Source organism: Trichogramma pretiosum, unplaced genomic scaffold, assembly GCF_000599845.2.
Source record: "Trichogramma pretiosum strain Unisexual culture from Peru unplaced genomic scaffold, Tpre_2.0 scaffold20, whole genome shotgun sequence".
Lineage (NCBI taxonomy): Eukaryota > Metazoa > Arthropoda > Insecta > Hymenoptera > Trichogrammatidae > Trichogramma > Trichogramma pretiosum.
In genome coordinates, this window is record NW_019641696.1 from 729,311 (window position 1) to 751,929 (window position 22,619).

The following is a 22,619-nucleotide window of genomic DNA, read 5'->3' on the forward strand; positions in this document are numbered from 1 at the left end:
AAATTACTTGACCAACGTTGTGTGGCATCGTTGCGGAGGATTCCGCCAGCCAAGTGCAGAGCAACCCTCTCTCTGTGCACTTGTGCTGCAGCGAGGCAGAGACAGAGAGCACCAAATGACGCTGAACGAGAATGTCAACGTTACCTTATTACAGCGATCGCATACGGTACGTATGTATATATACGTACATACGTGCGACGCTGATGCTGCTGCTCCAATACCGCCGTGGCGTATAGGCTGCATGATTCGCGAGCGCCCGGAGAACTGAAAATGACATTAACGTACATAATACGTGCATAGAGCAAAGTAGCTGCCCCCCCCCCCCCCNCCCCCCCCCCCCCCCCGACGACGATGGAGTTGGTGTGCCGCGTCTCGGACAGAGTATGCGTATAGACGTATGGCGCAGCGGTATAATATGTTCCTGTATATTCGAAGGTAGAAAAGCAGAACGACTGGAGTTGTTTTTTTAAATGTATTTTGAGTAAAAGACTTTATAATTTGTATACGAGTGTTTGACTGTGGTATTTTCAGTTACCGTATGAGATCGAATTCGGAGGGCCGATCGTGATACTGGCACGAAGACAAAAGCGTAATGTCGAGTCGATTTTGCCTTTTCACGCTTTGTATTCGAGTTCAATTTTTGGCCGGCACACTTTTTACAAAGTAAGAAAATTTTTCAGAGATATAATTTAAATAATTTTTTTATTTTTATGTAATTCCAAAATTGTTCCTCTTTCGAGTTCATATAAATTAGAACATGCGCCATCTAGTGGTAGCTTAGGTACTAACTAGTATTTATTTCGGGATTTCGGGGACGGGATTTCCAAACAATGTCTAAAGTTGGTTATGCACTACTGTTTCTGCTTAAAACATCTCAGTCGTTGCGGCCTAAAAAGTCCATCAATGACATCGTCATTGCAGTTATCTTCTTATAATTAACTCCAAGAAAAATTATAGGTTCAAGACTTGACCTCGTGCTAAACGCAAAGTGTAGGCCGAAAACCAAACGAAAATTGAAAGAGATGTCCGAAGAACAAAGAGAGGCTTGATATATCGCAATAAAAGTAAAAGGAAAGTCATGTTGCTTTATGTGTGTGTGCATGTGGGTCGTGCAGTATCGTTTATTATCAAAGAAGGCCCAAGCGAACTCCAGCTCAACACAAATTGAATACTTATCGCACAAGATTCGAATCTAATATGAGTTATACCATTGCATCTATCAATGTAACTAATAATGAAAATCAAACCCTCAACAAATTCTAAATTTTAGGTGCAAGTAAAAGAAGTTTATTTTTTCTCGCCTTTTGTCTTTAAAAGTTAGAAGTATCTTTATTAGAAGAAAATTACGAAGAAACGAAAAGATGGATGAAAATGTAAAAGTAAATTTATTATATATCGTTAATATACATAAAAAACAAACAAAATTTTACGATCTTATCTAGTTTCAAGTAATATTTTAGCGTCGGTTATAATACTTTGTGAACTCTGAAAACTTTGTCATTTCGTAAAATTTTGCAAAAGATTTGACAGCGGTGGGATTCGAACCCACGCCCTTTCGGACTGGTGCCTAAAACCAGCGCCTTAGACCACTCGGCCACGCTGCCTGTATGACAACCCGAACAGAAACAGCCTCTCAGGCCAAGATCCGGCCCGGATCTTCAAAAAAGCGCCCGGATCAGGGCTAAATCAGGGGTATTTTACGGGTGTAATCACGGTCTCATCCGGCCCGGACCTTGCCCGGAGGGTAGTGTAAACATAACCCCCGATATGATTTTAGCGCCAACAGTAGCTCAGTAAGAACCCCCGATATGATTTTAGCGCCAACAGTAGCTCAGTAAGAACCCCCGATATGATTTTAGCGCCAACAGTAGCTCAGTAAGTCCTTACATTTTGAGTGAACGGACGCAAGTATGAACAGAGTTGTGAAAAGAAGGTGGAAACGAGCCTTTAAGGTCTCCTCACGTTGCTGCTTGGTAGAAACTGCCGAGTGCCGAACGCTAGTACCAACATAACTGATTACACGTAGTGTAATTTCTATATACGATCCTCCTAACTTATCCATCAATAATAAACATAATTTAATGAAAATGATATATTCATGAAACTTCAAATCTCAAAAAAAGCTACTTATTTTATTTCGTAAACTAATAGATAACAGTTTTTTTGTACATATGGTAGTTTCGAAATCTCTTTTGTATTAATTAACTGTATTTTGGCATCATCGAACAAAATCCAATTTTCCGATTTTAAACAATAGGCTCTATAATGCCCACAGTTTGTTGAATTACCCTCATGTACTATAATTCCTTTTAGCACGTAGGGAATTTTTTTATTCGGCTGTCTGTAATATAAAATAATATTATCAATTTAAAAAAATGTTATAACACGATAGACTAAATAAAATAACGAAACCCACTCGAAATAAGCAGAAAAATCCAATTCTTCTGCTGGCAATACTACGTCTTTTCTTTTAATAATTTTTCCCTTGTTTATACTGTATCGGTGTACTTGCATTATTATAGTATCTGGCTGATTAATTATTTTAAAAGGACCTTTTTTAAAATGCCGTTTGATCTCACCACACTTCTGGCATTCAAGCCATCGCACCTCTTTACTGGTCTCATTAATTAAATCAATTAAATTAACTGATTTTCGTGATGCAGTCTCGCGTAAATACACCGGTAGCATTGTATGGACGCTAGAAAATGTTTTTATTCCAGAACAACATTCACTCATGAAAGTTTCACAAATATGAATCATAAATAGTTTCTGTATAAGATCTATTTGTAATGCATTATTATGATTTTGTGCGTCAGGAGAACACGTTTCTTGTAATTTATTTTCAAAAAATTCTAATAATATCGTGAGGAATTCTGCGACATCATGCTGAATATTTTCTGAAAAAGATGAATCTTGGCTACTTTTTTTTGGTAGTGCGACCAATTTTTTTTTTAAATCTCTGTAAGATAAAAATTAATGTTAAATACAGTCAACTAGTTATTTGTTTGATTTTCGAAGTATGCATGAGTACTTACGATAAGAGAATTTCTATAGAATTTTCCCGTTGGGATCCTTGAGAAATTACTTTTAGTATTTCTTTCAAGTATTTTAAAATGTCGCAAGTACTATGAGATAGACTGTTGATAAATTTATTAAAACTTTCTAGTGAATACAGAACTTGGAGCGTAGAGTTTAACCAACATGAATTAGTTCCAGATAAGTTTGGAAATCCCATATACGTACTTGATGTTGATATTTTTTGGACTTGCATCGTTAATTTAATTTTTTTACTGGTTTCTTGATCGTTATATTCTGTGTNACTGTGATTACCCCCGCTCTACGGGCCGGATCGCTATTTTGATACGGGCCGGATGATCAGATCAGGCTTGAATCAGGCTTTTTCCGATCGGGAACGAGTCAATTAATTAGCTACAAAGGCTAGAAATTATTTTTACGCGTTCATTTGATCGGTTTTATGATTTTTTTTTTCAATTAGTAATCATAAGAATGGAAATTGAGCGAAACCATAAGTGCAAATTTTTTTTTAGTCTCTGATTAATAATTTTCTCACTCAATTAAGGACTAAATGATATCTATACGCAAGCACTGGTGAGACAATAGATACATGAAGCAAATAATTAAATGTAAATGTTAAAAAAAACACTTGAAAAAAGAAAAAAAAAACATATTTATAGCCATAATATGGTGTTATGAACGGACCAGTTATTGAACAATGTACGTGTTGTGGAACACTAGTATATACATAAATCATTATAAGTAAAGTTTTTGTTGAAATATTACTTAATAATAGTATAAAATAAAAATATAATTTTTAATAACATAATTTGCACCAGTCGATGGCGAGTATCTTTATCGGTAAATCAGTAAGTGGCAAAGTAAAAATCATATTATAAGTCAACGATTTTAATTTAAATGTTGTATCCTAATAGTAAACATTGTTACTGAGGAATCGTATAAATATAGATCATCGTATTCTCCAATCGTCAAAGCCGTAAGTGGTCAATTCTATCGATTGATATATAAGAAAAGTAAAATTGCGCAATCATATCACTTCAGTGGTATTTGACACTTTTACCACTAGATGGTGAGTATTGTTATCCGTAAATCCCCGAATGACAAAGTAAAAACAATTGTATAAGTCGAAGCACGCGGTTTTAAAAATTGGGTTAACTGGGTTGATTACGCATAAAACCGTCAACCTATCAATTCTTACATCACCTAGAATAGAAATTAAACGAGAAAATAAATACCCGAGACCCATAAAGCCTATCGCAACGTCGTAAAATAGACACGGCGCGTCGGTGACGTTCATCGTGTTGTGTTGTGCTTCGAACTCTCTCGTCTATGCACACTGCGCGATCTCGAAGCCATGCACAATCGTACCTACACACACAAATGCAGACGGTCGAGGGTTAGCTCAAGGTCAGTGTCTATGTGTGTACTATAATATACACCCGGCATCCATCCAGACACATGAGCCATAAGAGAGAGAAAGAGAGAGCACTGGGCGTCGGACGCGTGTACGTATATCGAGGGGAAAAGTTCGGCGCACATGTGCCGCCACCGCCACTGCTGCTGCTGCTGCTGCTACACATAGCTCGCCACTTCCCCGGACAGATTCGTCCATAATATATACGCGAGAGAGCCGAGAGCGCATTACGCACAATTCATACGAAAAATCAGTATATAATATGTATAATAAAATGCGAGTGAGCCATCGCGATTGTGCCGGTGTCCGGGATGCCTCGCGCGCGCGCGATGGGAATATAATTTTTTTTTGCGACGAATCGCACGCGCGCCTACTATACGCATTTAGAGAACGCGAATCGAAATATTTTTATTTTATCCTTCGTTCGTTCGATAAGCATCGAGAGAGCGAGAGAGAAAAATAAAAGTAAAATACTTTGGAGTTTTTTATACTGCAGCGCGTGCAGTGAGCGCGTGCGTACGTATTATTATCAGGCAATTCAAGAGCGGGCTCGGCAGCAGCAGCAGCAGCAGCAGCAGCAGATACATGAATGAGGGGAGCTCTCTCTCTCTCTCTCTTTCTCCTAGCTCTGCGTGTAGATTTAATAATTAAAAGGATAACGCAGTAGCGTAGTATTGATCGTTAGCGAATGCGTTTCTCTTGCTTTTTATATATCCGCCCTTTTTATGCATATTTTTTAATGGCCACAAATTTGATATTTATGCGTAAATAATTTTACGCGCGTTTCAGTTTTATTAATCCAGCGCTCGCGATTGAAAAGCCGAGCGCCGCACGCCGTTTGATAAAAAAATTATGGCCCGAAATATATTGTATACTACAGCATTCACCGCGGCCTCGGGATGGGATCGAAAAATCCAGGGTAAGCAAAATCAAAGGGACGATCGCCTCGTGCGTCCACCACCACCGCCGCCGCCACCGAATTTTTCACTAAATGGCGTTTCGGTGTAAGCGCGCGCGTCGCTGCTACACGATACGTACGCGTACGTACGTTCGGGTATAAACTCAAATGGACATTCGTCATGGGCGAGGAGCAGCAGTGCGGCGTACGTATCATCCCCCGGAATGAACTCGCACGCGATTCTCTCGGCCTTCTTTTTCTTTTTTTTTTTGTCGTTTATTCCGGGAAAAGCATTCCTGCGAGAGCTCTTTATATACATCGAGTTCCGGACCCATCATCGTTGCTTTCGTTTTGTATACGCCTGTATACGTTTACGTAGATATATTTTTTTGCAGCTACTCTGCCAGCTGCGTCCACGTGTAAAATGTAATAATGTATTAATACGCGCGCGTGTTCATCAGCTGCGATGATCGGGAAATGATCATTTATTTTCCATTAAAACGTTTTTGACTCGCACGGAGAAATGATCGATCGCCTCGCGCGAACAGCGCGAAAGACACGATCCTCCGTTTTGTTTCGCGCAAGCGAGAGTTCGTTTTATCGCGAGCGAACGCTAAACGCAGCGCACGCACACAAGAGGGTCGCGACGTAGTGCTACTGTACTACTCCTCCTATCAGTACGTCTGGATCGATAATAAACTTTGGTGCGTGCGGTGCTGGTCGTGAACTCTCGAGGCACAGGACTATAATATATACAGGAGCGACGACGACGAAGACTCGATCGTTCGCCTCTTGTAACAACGAAAACGTTATGAACGCGAAAAAGAGCGAGGGTAGATGTAATTGGCCAAATTATAGGCTCTCTCGATAATATTGTTCTATACGCGTGTATGCAGTAAACCGTATTCTGCTTTATTCGCACAGGCGCCAGAAGAAAAAAAAATGATCGCAAGCTCTCGCGTATACGTATAATACGATGAAGTGCTACCCAGATATGACGCGCGAAAAAGTGTGCTTTTTAATCCAGCATTAAGCTAATAGCCTTGTATAAGTTGAAAATCACTAACGGCGAGAGCTTATACGCACACTTGTAATGCGCGTCGAGTAGCAGCAGCTAACAGCCAGTATATTGTATTTTTTCGTTCACGGGGATGGAAAAGTTGCTCTACGCGACGCTCGTAAATATCCGAGCTAAAAACTTTTCTATCCCGAAAAAAAAACCCTCTGCGCGTTGTATACTTTTACATTAAGATGTGCATACGTGAGTGAGTGTGTGTGTGTGTGTGTGTGTGTGGGTGGCTATACGTATACGGCTTTTCGATTTACACACGCCATGTCGCGTGCTACTAACGATACGTAATGAATGTGAATTTTTTCTGATATATTTTTTTTTTTTTTCATCATCCCGTATACCCGCCGGCGTTGTTGTACGCGTGTAGGAGTCATTGACACTGTACGGACGCGATGATTAGCAATTTAGAGTACGAAGAAGAAATTACACGAAAAAAGAACAAAAAAATTGGCAGCGCCGCGCCGTATGCATGCGAAGGCTGGAGAGCTGATAGCAAAGTCGTCGTCGGGTATACGCGCGGATCGAGCGTCGAAATCGAGACAGGCCCGTTAATCACCCGCGTCTTGAGAAGTTTAATTAGTGCTTCAACCAAGCGCGCTTCGCTTCTTCCCCTTTATTTTTGTGTCGCTCGAACATCCAGAGAGTTCGATCCTCGTCGCGATAAAGGTCTTGGATTCTTTTCTCTCCTTCTTTTTCTTAACTAGATATTTTTTCATTGCGTCGCGCGAATCGAGGCCCTCTCTGTTCTGGCTGCAGCTGTAAGTATAACGATGATTTTTTTTTGCGTCGAAAGATATTCCTCTGTGTCAGTTGCACAAAAAAAAAAGATCGACGTAATACATTTATGCATCGATAAACCTAATGTCCTTATTATATCGAGATCTGACTTTTTTTTTACTATCGTAAAAATTAATGATATCCTTCGACACGCTCAGCGGCGACGACGACGACGACGACGACGTCTCTAGGTATCGAGCTCAATCGTAGAAAAAAAAGGGAAGCGAAGTAAAACGTAAGTACAGCGGAAGGTTTCCGTATAATTTATTTATCGAGAAGGAAACGTCATATCGGGTTCGAACTCTGACGCGGAAAATTGGATATCCTCGCAGCTCGCTACTGCTATACGTTTTGAAAGAAAAAAAAATAATAATATCGTAAGGAAAATGGCACGCAAGATTGCGAGCGATGCACGCGCGCGCGCACACACACACGTATTGACACACAAAGTAGAGTAGAATTTCGTGTTTGAATTTGGGACTGGCATTGAAACGCGAGAGGCGAAAAATTGCATCAAGGTGCGCGAGTACTGAACAAAAGCTCATCGTTCACTCGCGCTCTCTCTCTTTTTTCTTTGTCTTTCTATATATCCAAAACGGCACTCATTTTTCAGGTGATATTTTTCCGGAGCGAATATCACCACCGCAGCAGCAGCAGCAGCAGCAGCACTCACTTTTTACGTTTTCTCGTTGTCATCGTTGTTGTTGTTCTGATTACACGTATCAATGGGTATAAGATGTATCATTTTTCTTGCTGCCGCTGCTTGCCACTGTAACATCTCGATTTTGCTATTTTCTCCTCGGCGTATCGTCTCGAAGTCGTCGTTGGCTGCTGCTGCTGCTGCGACTTTACAATAGCTGGCAAATACAAAACGTCTCGGTGAAAACCTTTCAGTGCAAGAAATACGGGTCTCTCTCATCTGTTCCGGGGAGGAAAAAAATTGATGTTCACCGCACGAGACGCGCGAGCAGGTCGCAGACCTATATATATATATATATATACACAAGTACACAAGAGTATATCTTTGGGAAAATCTGTGTGTCGAGCGAGAGAATAGCAAGAAGAGAAAGAGAGAAAAAAAAACAGGTTGCCTCGCTCGAGTGCATTAAAGATGCTGCTCCTCCATTTTCAGTTGTGCATCTTTCTTCGTCATTTCTCGGGCGATCCGCGAGGATAGGATAGATGTTCACTTAGCAGTTTGAAGAAAAGTATCATCAAAGACATATAATACGAAGAAGTACAGTACAGGGGCCTGCGCGTATATAAAATCGGAATTAACAAAGTGAAGGGTAAATAAAAAGTTTGATGAAATTTTCGATTGAAAAACAGATTCGCTCGCAGAGAGAGAGAGAGAGAGAGAGAGAGAGAGAGACTCAAGATAAAGCAGCTAGCGCAAGTTCGAAAATCGAAAGTCCCAAGGCGAAATTGTTGCGGTCGTATAGGAGTAAGAGTAGTAGTAGCTAGTGCCCATCTCTCTCGTACCTCCCTTCACTATATATTCTATACCTCTTTCTCTGGCTTCCGAACCCTCGAGAATTTCTCTCTCTCTCTCTTGCGCGCGCGCTAGGTTAAAAGCAAAGTTTCATTAAAGTACACAACACTTGAAAAATAATCTCGAGCGATATAAAGTGCTATATACCGGTCGCTTGAGATTCGCGCGTTGCACATAATGTGCTATAGATATATATCTCGCAGCACACATTTACAGTGCGCGCGCGAGAGAGAACTCGAAGCCTCGCGGTCCTTTGGCGGCGGTAGCAGCAGCAGCAGCAGCCTCGTGTCTCTTTTCTCTCTCTCTCGTCGACTCGCTTCTTCTTTTCTAGCTTCAATGAGAAACTTTTTTCGTGGTGCAGCGTCGAAGTTTCCGATGACGAAGAGAAGAGAAGTAGAGGGCAAAAAAAAAAAAAATAAGGAAGAAGAATAAACGAAAGTACAATCTCTGTCCGCATCGATATATATAAATCGAGAGTAATTATAACGAGTTTATCTGCTTCGGGCTTGCGGAGGATCGAACGATCACGATCGATAAGTAGTAACTCGCGGCATTCGTAAGAAGCTGCCAGCGGATAAAGTGCCGCGAGTGAAAAATGCACCGAACGAATATGCACTCGACATCGGCTGCCGAGTTGTTGGCAATTAGAGCGAGAACGAAGAGAAATCATAATTTACCATCGAAACAAGCGTTACAGTATATATATATATATAGTTAAAATAAAATCGACCCGAAACTCCGTCTATACATATCGAGCTGCGCGCAACCTTTGCCAACACCACGTCGTCGACTATATATATACAACGCGATCGTTAAAAGGCCCGCACGCACACCGTATAAAGCCTATATACGTTTATAACAGCGTTCGACTGCCTAAAAGCCGGGGCTTCGGCGCGGCGAAAGCAGAAGCAAAAGCGTTAGAGAGGGTAGTGTATAGTAACATAGAGAGAGCGAAGGGTTGTCCGTTCGCTCGCCGCGAGCCGGTACTGTCGTCATGGCGACCGCACCAATACAAGTACACCGCCGTGCGCTCGCAATATAATAGCTCTATATATAGTCCGAAAACTCCGGTTCCTGTCTCTCTCTCTCTCTGTACGAAACGAAGATCTGTCGTGATATGCAAATCGCGCGTCCCAAAATAATGCGATTAACGTTTCGCGCAGCCAAATGCGGATGGCGTTTCATTATACGAATGTTGCCGCCGCCGCCACCGCCACTCGAATATATTATAATACTCACCGGCGTCGACGACTCGATATTAATTTAACAATGCGTGTGATATGCGCGATGAAGTCATCCTTGTATCCTTGCGGCCATGCTGACTGACGTTATGGACTACGTTCAGGCTTTGTTACTTGGAAAAATATAGGGAAGAAGAAGAAGAGGAGCTGCGCGTCGTCGGAAGAACGTCGGAACGTGACGACGACTAGACTATATCCGGGCGGCCGAGCGCAGCAACGACTGTACTCTTTGTGCATTCCGAATCCTACGATCACGTGTATAATAGATTGGACATGACTCGGCGCAGTGCAGATAGGCCAGCGAGTGAGTACGTGTGACAACATTTCGACGATCGGACGGTATACATACCTACAGAGATTCGTGCGCGATCGCTTCAAAGTACAAATTTCGCGTTTAATAATTTAAAAGGCTCCGTGAGATCCAACAAGTTGCGCTTATATCAGCTCCGCGCGCGCGCATGCATAAACATTGGGGGGAGGGGGTTGAGCTCGAGCTCGGCAAGCCAAAGTTTGGATGAAAATTTAAGCGCCTACGTATATACATAGAGCGCTTTTCCGAAGCCACGCGTAGCCTCGCTCGATCTAAAAGCGAGTGAGAGAGAGAAAGAGAGAGATAGGGATTTGATTCGCGAACAAACAAGAGCTCTTCAATCCCATCGCTGGCGCTGCTGCTGGTCTTTTCCGTGTACCTTCGGCACGAAAAAAAAAAGAACCAGAGGAGGAGGAGAGGGGAAAAAAAGAAAGCTCGCTTAAACAGCAGCGACAGCAGCTGTAGGTATAGGTATATAGGTAGGTAGAACATCGGGAGGGCTGCTGCTGCTGCTGCTGCGGCTGTGGCTGCTGCTCCTGTTCCAGCTCATTCGGGATTCATTCGCAAGCCTGTGTTTGTCTTTTTCAACTGCGCGCCAAGCCACCGCGCGAATGTTTGTGTGTCTGTCTGTGTCTGTGTCTGTGTGTTTATATTCAGGAAAGCTTTTCAACGGATGTAATGGTAATTATTCGCTCGGTATTTTTTAATCAAATTTACCGAAAAGCGGGGGGACGTAAAGAGAGAGAGAGAGAGAGAAAAAAAGCGAGCTTACACTTTTATATTCGTACCGATTATACCGTTACATTCTAGTGCCTTAATTGGTATAGCACCGAGAAACATTCCCAGTGACTTTTTCTGAAAACTCAATCTCAACGGTAATTCATTGAATTATGTTTTCATAATTGTTCGATTGTTTTTTTACACGAGTGCATCTACATTGAAAAAAAGAAAAACTCGCACACGCGGCGCGGTTACGAACGGCAAAGTGCGCGAGCGAACCGCTTGAAGCACCGAGTCGCGCGACGAGCAACAAGTGGCCTCTTATTATGTATTAACCAGCGGCGGAGCCTTGAAATCGATTTTCACGGGAAACGCGCTATTGGAAAATTCACGAGGGCTTTATACGTGCATATACCCCGCGCCGCGCGCGACTGCCGCGAACGCGCTTGAATTATTTTTGGACACGACGCGCGAGAGAAAGTTGGATTTTAGCCCAGCTAGCTCTGCACTGTGGTGCGTAACGCGCTTAGGCGTATACGCTTTTAAACCATACCCCTTTGAATAATAATGATGATAAAAGAAAATAAAATAAAAGGCCTATATACGGAGTCTATTGTGCAATGCGACTACTGCGTGAGCAAAACGATCGAGAGACTACTCCGTATATTCATCAATTGTGCGCGGTTAACTTTCGCCGACACGGCAAAATAACTTCTCGCGCGTTTTTTTTTACTAGGTGCACGTTTTTTTTTTCTTTTATTTTCCGAAGAATTTTCGTCTTTGCCCCACGCCCGATTGATAACCATCGTTCCCCGCGCGTTGATTAAAACATCGGCGAAAAAATTCGAAGGCTATATATACGTGGGTGCAGCCGTTTTTATCTCTCATCCTCCCATCCGGATTCTCATTCTTTTTTTCGAAAATGTTTCAATCGATAACATTATTTCCATGGCGCTCGAAACACGTTAATACTCAGTTAATCTCTTGAAAAATGCACGATGGATTCGAAAATCCATTCGTTGTCCAAGCTCGCGTTCGTGCATTACGATCGAATACGTACCGATTCGAATTTTAAAATGTATATTTATTAAAACAAAAAAAAAAAAAAAAAAAATCACGCACAGCGAGAGACGAGAGCTTAACGCACAGCGCGCCGTGCTGCATCGACTCGGCGCACGCGTCATCGACGGCGGAAAAAGGGGTGTAAGCGCGCCCTTACGCAGCGGCGTATATTATCATACTCGAGCGATTCTACAAAGAAGAAACGTGGGTAACATTCGGCACTCCCCCCCGCGCGAGCAGAAAACTTAGCGCGTACAGGGTAGTGTAGCTTTCGTCCGCTGTATACCGTACACGCATACGCACTGTTTTATCGATCATCTTCGGCGACCAGAGAACGAGAGAGAGAGAGAGAGAGAGAGAGCTGTAATGACTAACTGGAGCGAAGCGACGTACCGTGCATATTATGCAGTATCGACGAGACGACTGACGACGACCGACGACGCGTATATAGCTCAGCGAATTACGTATATACGTGCGAGGACTCGAGGGTATGTACGCGCGGGGGTGGCGTGCGTGCATCAACCCCCCTCGTGTGCGTGTGCTGCTGCTGCTGCTTCAAGTATCGTTTGGTCGAGTGTGTGTATTTGCAAGTGGCGGATAAAAAAAAAAGAAGAAGAAAAGTAAAAAGAATAACACGACGAGGGTGTCGTATATAGACTGCAGTCGATGTTGTTTTCTTCTTTATATTCTTAGATGCCACTCTACGTACGCCGAGTTCGCCGTCGATGCATTTTTATCAGTTCGTTACGCAGCGGTATCGATGAGTGTATAATAATATAATCTCGGAGTCGACGCGCGCGCGCGCAATGACGTAATTCATGGAGAATATTGTAATGCCGCTGAGCAGCGTGGCTTTGAAATGTGCGCTTTAATTAACGTTCGATGTAAAGTCTTGGTTGATGCGAGAGTAGTAGTTACCTGAAAGCTTAGCATTGATAATAATAATGAACGACAAAAAATCTTGGCACGTTGGCATTGAAAAATAAAAAAAACGTAATAACCAGATAAAATGTGAATAAGGTTGAACATTGGTCGTTTCGCATTGTGATTCGTTCGAAGCTCGCCTTCTGGCAATAATAACAGCCTCGCGTTTGATGCACCTTTCTGTCGAATAAGTTCAAAAAAACAAGAATACAGGAAGTTCGTGGGGTACTCGTATACGGCTTTATAAGTAATGTGTTCGTCTGATAAAATACGTCCTCTTTTTATATGGTGAACAGATGATACCGATAGGATAAATCTGTCAGCTATCTACCGGCTTAAAATCCGTGCTTATACTTATACAGTTATTTTTTCTTTGCCACTTGCAGATTTACATACGAAGGTACTCGTTATCTGGCGCTGGAAGCTGTCTCTAATTTTGATTGAATTTCAATACATTTTTTGGGCAGTTAACGCATATTTGAAGTATCTACACATAACTAATGCATTTTAACTTTTGAATTTAGAGCAAGTGTTCGACGCGCGAAGGCTATCGAATGTGTCTAATTATATGAAAAACCAACAATTATTACATGTTCATCACTTCATCTGAAACAGTCAATTAATTTAAAATTATTTAAGATTCGTATTTTCTGTTTAATCTTTAATGATTCTAAATTTAAACATACTTATCTCAGCCAAAAAATGAAAAAACTAGACCATTAAGCTAAGCACTTAGAAATAATCTCTAATAATTGCAGAAATGCGTATACTGTATATTTTAAAAAATCACGACGATTCTCGAACTAAATAATCATTTTGTTCAAATCCGATACCATTAACAACAGACTTGTTTTGCAAACATTTCCGACAAATTTTAAATTCTGCATCAAAGCGTCAATCGCACCCAACTCTCTTTAGCGATAAAAAATTCTTTATTCACATGTTGTTTTGTGTTTTGATTTGACTGCCATTTTTATTGGATCAGAAATAAAAAAGAGGTTGAAAAAGGTTTGCTGTACAATTTTTCACGTCGAAATTGGGCAATATTTTATTTCATTAGCATTCATGTATGAATTTATTGGTAGCGGATTTTTGAAATTGAATGACATAAAATTCGAGTACGCGTATTATATAATAAAACGGTGTTATAGAATTGTTATGTGTCACATGTGCGGCATGGACTAATTGAGATGGTGAATATCAGCGTTTTAATTTTGATTTTTTTTTTTACTACAACAGCCATCATTTTGATTAAAATAAAACGAGTAAAATATTTAAAAAGTTTATCATGCTACGGTATACTTTTTTATTCGATGGCGGGATAGCTCTGAACAGAATGTTGAACGAAATTTAAAAAACTTCTGGAATCTAAATTAAACACGCGTAGTTTCCGTGAAAAAAGTGACAATTTTTAAATATAAAAGTTTAAGGAGCGCACAGTTTAAAGCCGTGCGCTCTTTCGCTTTACACATTTTTCAGTTAAAGCCGATGAATTAAAACGATTGACTTTTGTAAAAGTCGCTTCGCACGTGCGATGAGCAGCATGAAAATGAAATAAAATAAACACGACGTCTCTCGGCCACGTGAAAAGCATCTTGTTGTGTATAGCGCAACAACGAGCTGCAAACCCGTAATGGTTTTACGTTTTTATCCTACTGTTCTCGCATTGTTTTTCTGGTATAAAAGTGCGCGCACAAGCGGTATGTATGTAGTTCTCTCTCTCGGTGTCTCATAAAAATAACAACTTCATGTTTTCGCGGGCTAGGTACTACTGCGCACCATACGACAAGCAAAAATTTCCGCGAGGCATGGTCGATGAGTGCGGCGCAACGACAACACGAGGCAGCGGCAAAAAAAGTGGCTTTAAACGCTTTTCCTGTATTTAGATGTTTATCTGCGCGTATGCGAGCTTTTCGCTGCTCGACGTAGTTGTACGCGACGCACGTACACTCGACTGCTGAAAACTGTATTATACACGGTTCAACAAGTTTTTGAAATAAAAAATTTTTTTTTTAACAACGAGCATACGAAACTAAGAAAAAAATGTTCACATAAATTTCAGAACAGTTCGTCGGAAAATTTATCATTCTCTATAGCAGTAGATATTTCATTATCAGTATTCTTGATGTGATTGTGTCAGGTACTATTTATTAGATAAATATTAAATAGTGCTGATAGTTTAATGTAGAGGTTTGGTCATTTATTGTGAACCTTATAAAAAACAGGGTATTTTTAACAAAAAAAAAAGTGTAAAAATTGATGTATAATTTCATAATCAGCATTTGCTTTAGAACTCAATTAAAATATATATGAGCTCATTAATATTTAGTGTCAGATGCCCAAAGTAAGATTAGATAAGACATTACTTTCAAAATACAACTCGTTCGGTCACACACTGAAATTTATATACCATACACTAAAAGTATCAAATAGTATTGTCTGTTAGAGAGCTACAGTGAACCTAGCGAGTGTAATAGTAGCTGCTATTAGATTTTTCGGCTCACACCACTAGACTCACACCTTTATTGTTGTGCACCGGATGTATTACATCTCATTTTTATGTATAGTAGTATAGTATTGACACGTACTAGAATCGCTTGTACTATATAGCGTTCCAGAAACTATCGCTCGGACAATCAGGACTAGGGGGGGGGGGGGGGGTTTTTNGGGGGGGGGGGGGGGCTATTTTACATTTTCAGTGTAGCGAGTATAAACAATTTTCCAACAAAATTCGATGTATGTTAAAAAAATTAAAAAATAAAATGTTATTTCCACTCTATGAAACACGTTCCCAAACAAATTTCACGCCGTCGCTATTAGTCAGTGCAAACATTTTTCTCTCCGTACTCATTAATACGCTCTATACGTGTATACATAAGCCGGAAAAAAATGCTGCCGGCGTTCTCGTAACTATCCTTGAAAAATAATCAAAGGGTTTTGAGCGAGCACGAAGAAAAAAAACCTCCACCAGTGTTTTTGTTTCATTCTCCCCCTTGGCTGTGTGTATATGCAGTGCCCACACGACGACGTGTGTGTACAAAAGCGATAGATCGCTCTGAAGTGGCTTTCTCCGATTCCGCGTGGCGATATAGATGTATGCGCTTACACTCACACACACGTATAGCATACAAGCCGTTTGAATACGCACAAGCGCGTACGCATTTTCGCCTTAATGAAACACTTGATTTTGCAAAGAGAGAGAGAGAGAGAGAGAGTGTGCTAAGTGGCTGCCGTTGCTGCTGTTGCAGCCCTACGCGACGACGATGGGCTCGCGCTGCGTGCGTATGTATGAGCAATTTTTTTTTCTTCACGTCTTAATTGACGATGCGTACGAGAACACGTGGGTGAGGCAGAGAGAGAATGAGAGAGAGAGAGAGATCGAGTAAAAAACAGCTGCTCAAGGAGTCAAGCTGATAACGAATTGTGCTAAAGGGTATAATTTACCGTGCACGCGTACCCTTGCATGAATTTTTATACACTTTGACATTTGAGATATTTTTTTTTTTTTTAATGACTCCGCGCCTCTTATCTTATACGAGACATTTAACTTACGTAATCGTATCTGTGAGTGAGAAAAATTGTAGAATGAATAATTAAATTTGTGACATTGTTCAAAGCAAGTATCGTGGGTGAAATTGAATACAATTAAAATTTATTATTAATAATTTATTTATTTTACATAACATTTTTTTTACAAGCACGCATTATTTACGCTGAGCCAAAAATTAAAATTGATTATTAATAATTCGTTTATTTTACATCATATTTTTTACAAGCATGCTTTTACTAAAGTAACAAATTTCACAAACATTACACGCACACAAGGTTACTAGAAAATATACACGCAGTCGTTGCATTTTTACACGAGCACATGGTCGCTGACTTATTCATACGGTGATCTTAACTCTGGCACACGCACACACACACTCACGCGCGCCTTTTTAATTCTTTCAACTCTTTGGCTCGAGACCGATCCGGTCGAGTAAGCTATTTTGTTGCGCGGCGACTACTTTTTCTACGCAAACTCGCCGTCCATACCAGGGGTGCTACTTTGGCAAGACACATGCCAAAGTAGTCAATCTTTCACACAATTTTTCTTCTTCTTCGGCACTCAAACTTGAACTTGAACTTCTCGATTGTCCGTCACTTTGCTGCTGCTCCGACTCGTTGTACAGTGGACTTGTATTCTCGAGGCGCATTTGCTCAAATGATTCCTCCAGACCCTTGGCACGCGATTGTGTGTACTCACCGAGTGCTTTGATTTTCGGATCCGTCCGTCCGATCCGTCGTCTCAATGTTGCCATGGCCTTTGCTTCTTCTTTTTTTTTTTGTGATTCGCACAGCCTGTCGATCCTTTGTTTCACTCTACGAACAATCGACTGTCTTCGTTTAACTATTTTGCCATACCTCGCTTGCATCTTGTTGTGATGTTTGCACCTTGTTTGAGATTGATAAGGCTTCGCTGAGTCCCGATGCAAAAGAGGCTTTATCTGTTCCAATAATACATCATCTGGAAGTGAACAAGTACCCTGGTAAACCATTGAAGTTGTTTGCCTTAGCAACTGCCTTTCTATACCCCTGATCACATTTAAACTGACCACATTTATATTCATGTTGTTGTTCATTGTTCTAAGAGCGTGTTAGAAGAAATGAATGAAAAAAAGCAACTGAAAATTTAAGTTTAACTAGATGCTTCGAGCTCAAATGCTGGTGTCCAACTGAACGAACAGCCTAGATGCAATGATACTTCAAGACCGAATACGTGCTCCGTAGTATATTCGTGAGATGAAAATGAGTGAAAGTTATATTGTTCGAGTTCTAATGCTCGAATTTCGAAAGTGTATGTGTCTTTTTTGGATACTACTGCACTCGCTGGTCAATAGGTAACTGCGCGCGCGTGCGTGTCAAAAAGTCAAATGCCTTTACCATAAGCCACATGTGATAGATGTGGGTCAAACTTTTCGGCTGTAGCTGCGTTCAGTCAAATCAAGTCTTTGGAGGTGGGGTACTTTTCCTCGAATTCGGATTCTTTCTATTAGATACACGAATTAAATACTGCCTTCATGACACGTTTTCGAAGACAATGTTACACTTCGCTATCTCAACTCAGTTTAGTATAATTGAGTCATATGGAATATGGAAATACCGGACCTGTACTAATAATTTTTTTATTTTGTTGCTCAATTTGCATGTGATATATTTTTTTAACACACATTAATACCTTTCGTCTAATTAATTAAATAATTGTTGTATAATTGGATGAATGAAACAGCGAGCTTTGTAAACATTTTTAACGTGATTGTTTTTCATTTGATTGATTAATTTACGAGACTAGAAATTGTAATCCTATACACTTGTACAATGATTGAATGTTTATAACGCATCGAGTGTTGTAAAGGGAATAATTTGATGCGATGACAATGTTATAACAAATGTTGTTTTTATTTTGTTTTTATTTTGTTATAAATCATTATTCAAATAAAAGTCCTCATACCGTTCGGCGATTCTTCAGAAGCAATTGCAGAGATCGTTTTAGCAAACATTTACTTTTTTTATAGCTGCAGTTTCTCATTACAATCTGATGAACTGTATTGGATTTCATTGAAGCCAGGCTTTACGAATAATGAAACTTTTAGTAATGCCATACCTGAGAACAAAATGAAGAAAATTGAATAATCGAATGCTCGAAATAAAATATTTTGATACTGATTTTAAAGAACAAGCATTGATCTCTAATGAAAACAACAAAAAGATCACTTATTTTTATTCAACTGCTTATCAGTTATAGATGTAATCAAACGAATAGGTTTAAATTTATTGGGATAACTTGAGCATAACTAAAACTGGTTATCAAGTGCGAGTTTCAAAAATAAAAAGTAAATATTTAGCACTTCTATAAATACAACGCATACATTTTTTTCGTCGAACAAGTAGGTCAATAGTGTTATACAAAAATTTAGATTTCAGACGGTCTCAAACAAGATTCATACCAACTTTACTGCTTTAACAGAATAAATGAAACTCAATTTTCAACAGACAGGTCTGTTTTATTCTAAGCTCGAATTTCAACTCACGGAGAAAGTAAGAAAATATTCATTCATAGACAGCATTTTCGGCTCATCGTACGAGTAATTTCTATGTTCATACATTGCCATCTGTCGTCGAATCACAATGACGCAGCATCTTCCCAAAACTGACGTTTTCCCTCGTTTTACTTTGCGTATTCGGAAAATGATTATTATTATTATTCTATACCCTGGTAGAAATGCAAAATTTTTTGACCTATAGTGTAACGCTTTTTCTCATAAAAAAAGGCCATTTAATGGTCAATTGCCATGAATGGTCATTTGTCATAGGAAATAACTGACTTAAAAACCTTGCCTTCACTTATTCAATGATTTTAACTTTGCCGCTTGCAGAATTACCGATGAAGGTAAGTCGCCATCTAGCGATGGAGGCTGGCTTTAATTTCGATTGACGTTTAAAACATTTTTTGATCATCAGTTAAAGCAAAAGACGAATCGCAGCAAGCTGGTTTATAACTTTTGCACGCAAAGATATGAATATTTATAAATGATCAACGCGTTCATCATAATTTTACACCTTACTACAATACTCCAAAATTCAATGCTAATTATGCCCGATGAAGTAACGTCAATAATATTAAATCAATTCACTTTGCTTTTTGCAGGATCCAGCGAGTTTCAACTTGGATTCATTCGAAACGAGGTGAGCCCTTTACTTCAAACATACAGAGCATTGAATATTACAAGCCGAGTGTGTAATTCCAGTCTCTCCCAACTGATATGGCCACGCGCGCGCGCGCTATTGTGAGTATAATATGCATATAATACTGGCGGAGAAACTCACGCTAAGCCATGTAAATTATTGCAATTCCACCGCAACGATATGAAGAAAATGAAATCCGATATTCGGTCCACATTAAAATGAAAATAAAAATAAAAAGGTCGAAGAGATTATTTAACTTGCAGGAAAAATTTAAAAAAAATAAATAAATAATACATCACAATTATTTTTTTGAGATAAAAACATTTCCGTAAAAAAATATAGTTCAATATAATTGGAGCTTTCTTGTAAATTAGCTACACACAGATCCGCCTATCCGGTGCTAATAAACTAGTAATTACCAATAATAACAACTGTAATCCGATCATTTTGCATGACCCTGTAACTCCTATGAACCGTATGAAAAGTTAATGAGCACCGAAACGGTAATGCAGCTTTTCGAAGCGGGGGTATTAGTAGGCGCATCTTCGTTGCGAGTTCAGCAACATCGATGCACACGCACACATCGACGCGGTGGTAGCGGCGAGGCCATTGATTTTCCACACGCAGCTGCAGCAGGCCTAGATATATATTTAATACACGGCAGTGGCAGCAGCGAGCTCGCTCGAGCTTTTCCTCTCTCTCTCTCTCTCTTTCTCTCTCTCTCTCTCTCCGGAGGCCAGTGCTGCTCGAAAGAGCTTCGGGTACATACAACAAAGAGACTTTAACGCAGCCTTCACACTTGAAGCACAGCACAGCGCACAGAAAGTAAGAGAGAAAGAGAGAGACGCTTTACAATGCGGCGCTGTCTCGGTTACTTTTTTTTTTTTACTATACTCTTTTCAATGAGTACGTACTCGATGATGACGATGGTGGTGCGCCACATAAAACTTGTGGCGGCGGCGGTACGAGAGGGGAGGGGGGGTTTATGTGTGTTGCGAGCTCGACGCGTACACTATGCGCGCTACAAGCGTGCAGAGCGTTTCCGATTCTTTTTTCTTTTTGACACATACGCTGAAATGAGCCGCTGACTCAGGTGTATTAAATGTTTCCGATCGATAAATGCACGCGCGGCGCGCGCTACACGGGTCCCGACTGCAGCGCGCCTCGAACCGTGCGCCGCTTGAATGGCGTGTGCGGTTACGCGTTCGCTTGTATTATAATATAATACAGACAGCACAAAAAGGCGCTTCGTTTCGTGCATCGTTTAACAAAAGTTAAAAAAAAAAACAAAAATTAATTATAAATAAAATTGAACTAAAGATAAGAAGAAAAATAATAATTTCAAGTATCCCATGTTAATCCTCGACTAATTTGTCGATTTCCCGAGTTACCGCGAGTATAATATTCAATATTTTCCTTGCGAATCTACCGTGTATTTCTAGGCAATTTTTTTTTATTACGCGACAACTCGTGTCGTGTATTTATGCCGAAGGAAAGAAAGCGAAAAAAAGTAGTTAGCTCGTTGCTACTCTACCTAACTACCTACCTGCAGCAGCAACACAGAGAGTAAAAAGGGAAAATCTTGAGAGATATAAAAATTGAGCTATATATAGTGCCGTATAGAGGCAGTAGCTGCTAGCACGAGTAGTATATAGCAGAAGCGAGTCAGCGTATTAAAATGTTTTTTACATTCTGCCTTTCTCATTAAATTGATGATAAAAATTTTCTAGCTCTCTCTCTCTCTCACCCACCCTCTATTATATACTACACACACAGAGGTTACACGCGGGCGGGACTCGTGTCTACGTGCTTTATACGTACTCTTTTTTTCTTCCCTTCAACATTATGAGTCTCTCTCTCTCTCTCTCGCGCGTTTTAGCTTAGGCGCGGCGGTCTCGTGCACTTTCCTGTTTTTTTTACTCGTCTCTCTCTCTCTCTCTCTCTCGCTCTGTTTTAGCAGCTCCGGCCGCAAAGAGTGTGTATATACGTGAAATAAATATATATACCTGTGTGTGTGCGCTCGGGTGCGGGTGCAAGAATGAGAAAATGCCGCTAATTGGAAGCTAGCCAGGAGGCCCCCCGACACGTAACGACGAAAAGCCACCAAGCCTCGTCGTCGTGTACTACTACCGTCGACTGATCAAAAAACTCAACTCACCGTGCATCTCGTTATTTCTACGGGAGGGATAACTAATGTCTATATATAGGTACTCGACGATGAGTAAAAACCAAACAGAGTCGACCCCGCTGCAGGCAGCAGTGGCAGCATTCTTTTTAACTCTGGGGATTCCTTTTTTTCCATCCACGCTACGTACCTTACGTCGTTATAAAAAATCACTCGATGCGTCGCAGTAGCTGTATTGTAGGATCATGCGTACATACAGTTATACCTTTATCAATGGAAATTCGCCTGTTCCGGAAAATAAAAGGTTTTGATCGGTATGTATAAACTTTACGATATTCTGCGTCGCTCAGGTGTACTGACTTTTTGAATAAAACGAGGTACGTCTGGTACCAATTTCTCTCTCTCTCTCTCTCTCTCGCGCGCGTCGGTCCACCAAAAATTTTGCAAAGTAATTGAAATTCAAACGGCGAAAAAAAAATCTCTGCCGAAATATATAACTGGCCTCTGTATGCGTGTATTCGGCGTGTGGTTTTTTCATATCGTCGTGCCATTTTTGTAACTCCGGGTTTGTCCATTTCAGCGACCGACTATATGTACTACATTTCTCTAAATTCCCCCCCCCCCCCCCCCCCNCCCCCCCCCTCCCCAAAAAAACGTCGTCGATATAATTGTACTCTCGCGTTCGTACGTACGTATATAGTACGCGTCACGTGTTCAGGATAGGTATAGGTGCAGGAACAAAAGTCGACGTTAGCTGTAATTTGTCGCGAGTTCGAATTCGACGACTTCCATACATAGACGCGTTCTTCTCATTAGAAC

The 22,619-nt window shown here is 40.6% G+C and overlaps 1 protein-coding gene and 1 non-coding gene across 2 annotated transcripts in view; one reads left to right on the top strand and one right to left on the bottom strand.

Moving 5' to 3' along the window:
* The window catches only part of LOC106656491, a 114,531-nt gene that overhangs the window by 20,969 nt on the left and 70,943 nt on the right, over nucleotides 1-22,619 (top strand). The window contains exon 2 of the mRNA XM_023462029.1: nucleotides 19,638-19,675. The gene's annotated coding sequence lies outside the window, so the exon portion shown is untranslated. The remainder of the gene's footprint in view (nucleotides 1-19,637; nucleotides 19,676-22,619) is intronic.
* Nucleotides 1,525-1,604, bottom strand: Trnal-uag. The gene has a single exon. It is a non-coding gene; the product is annotated as a tRNA-Leu (tRNA).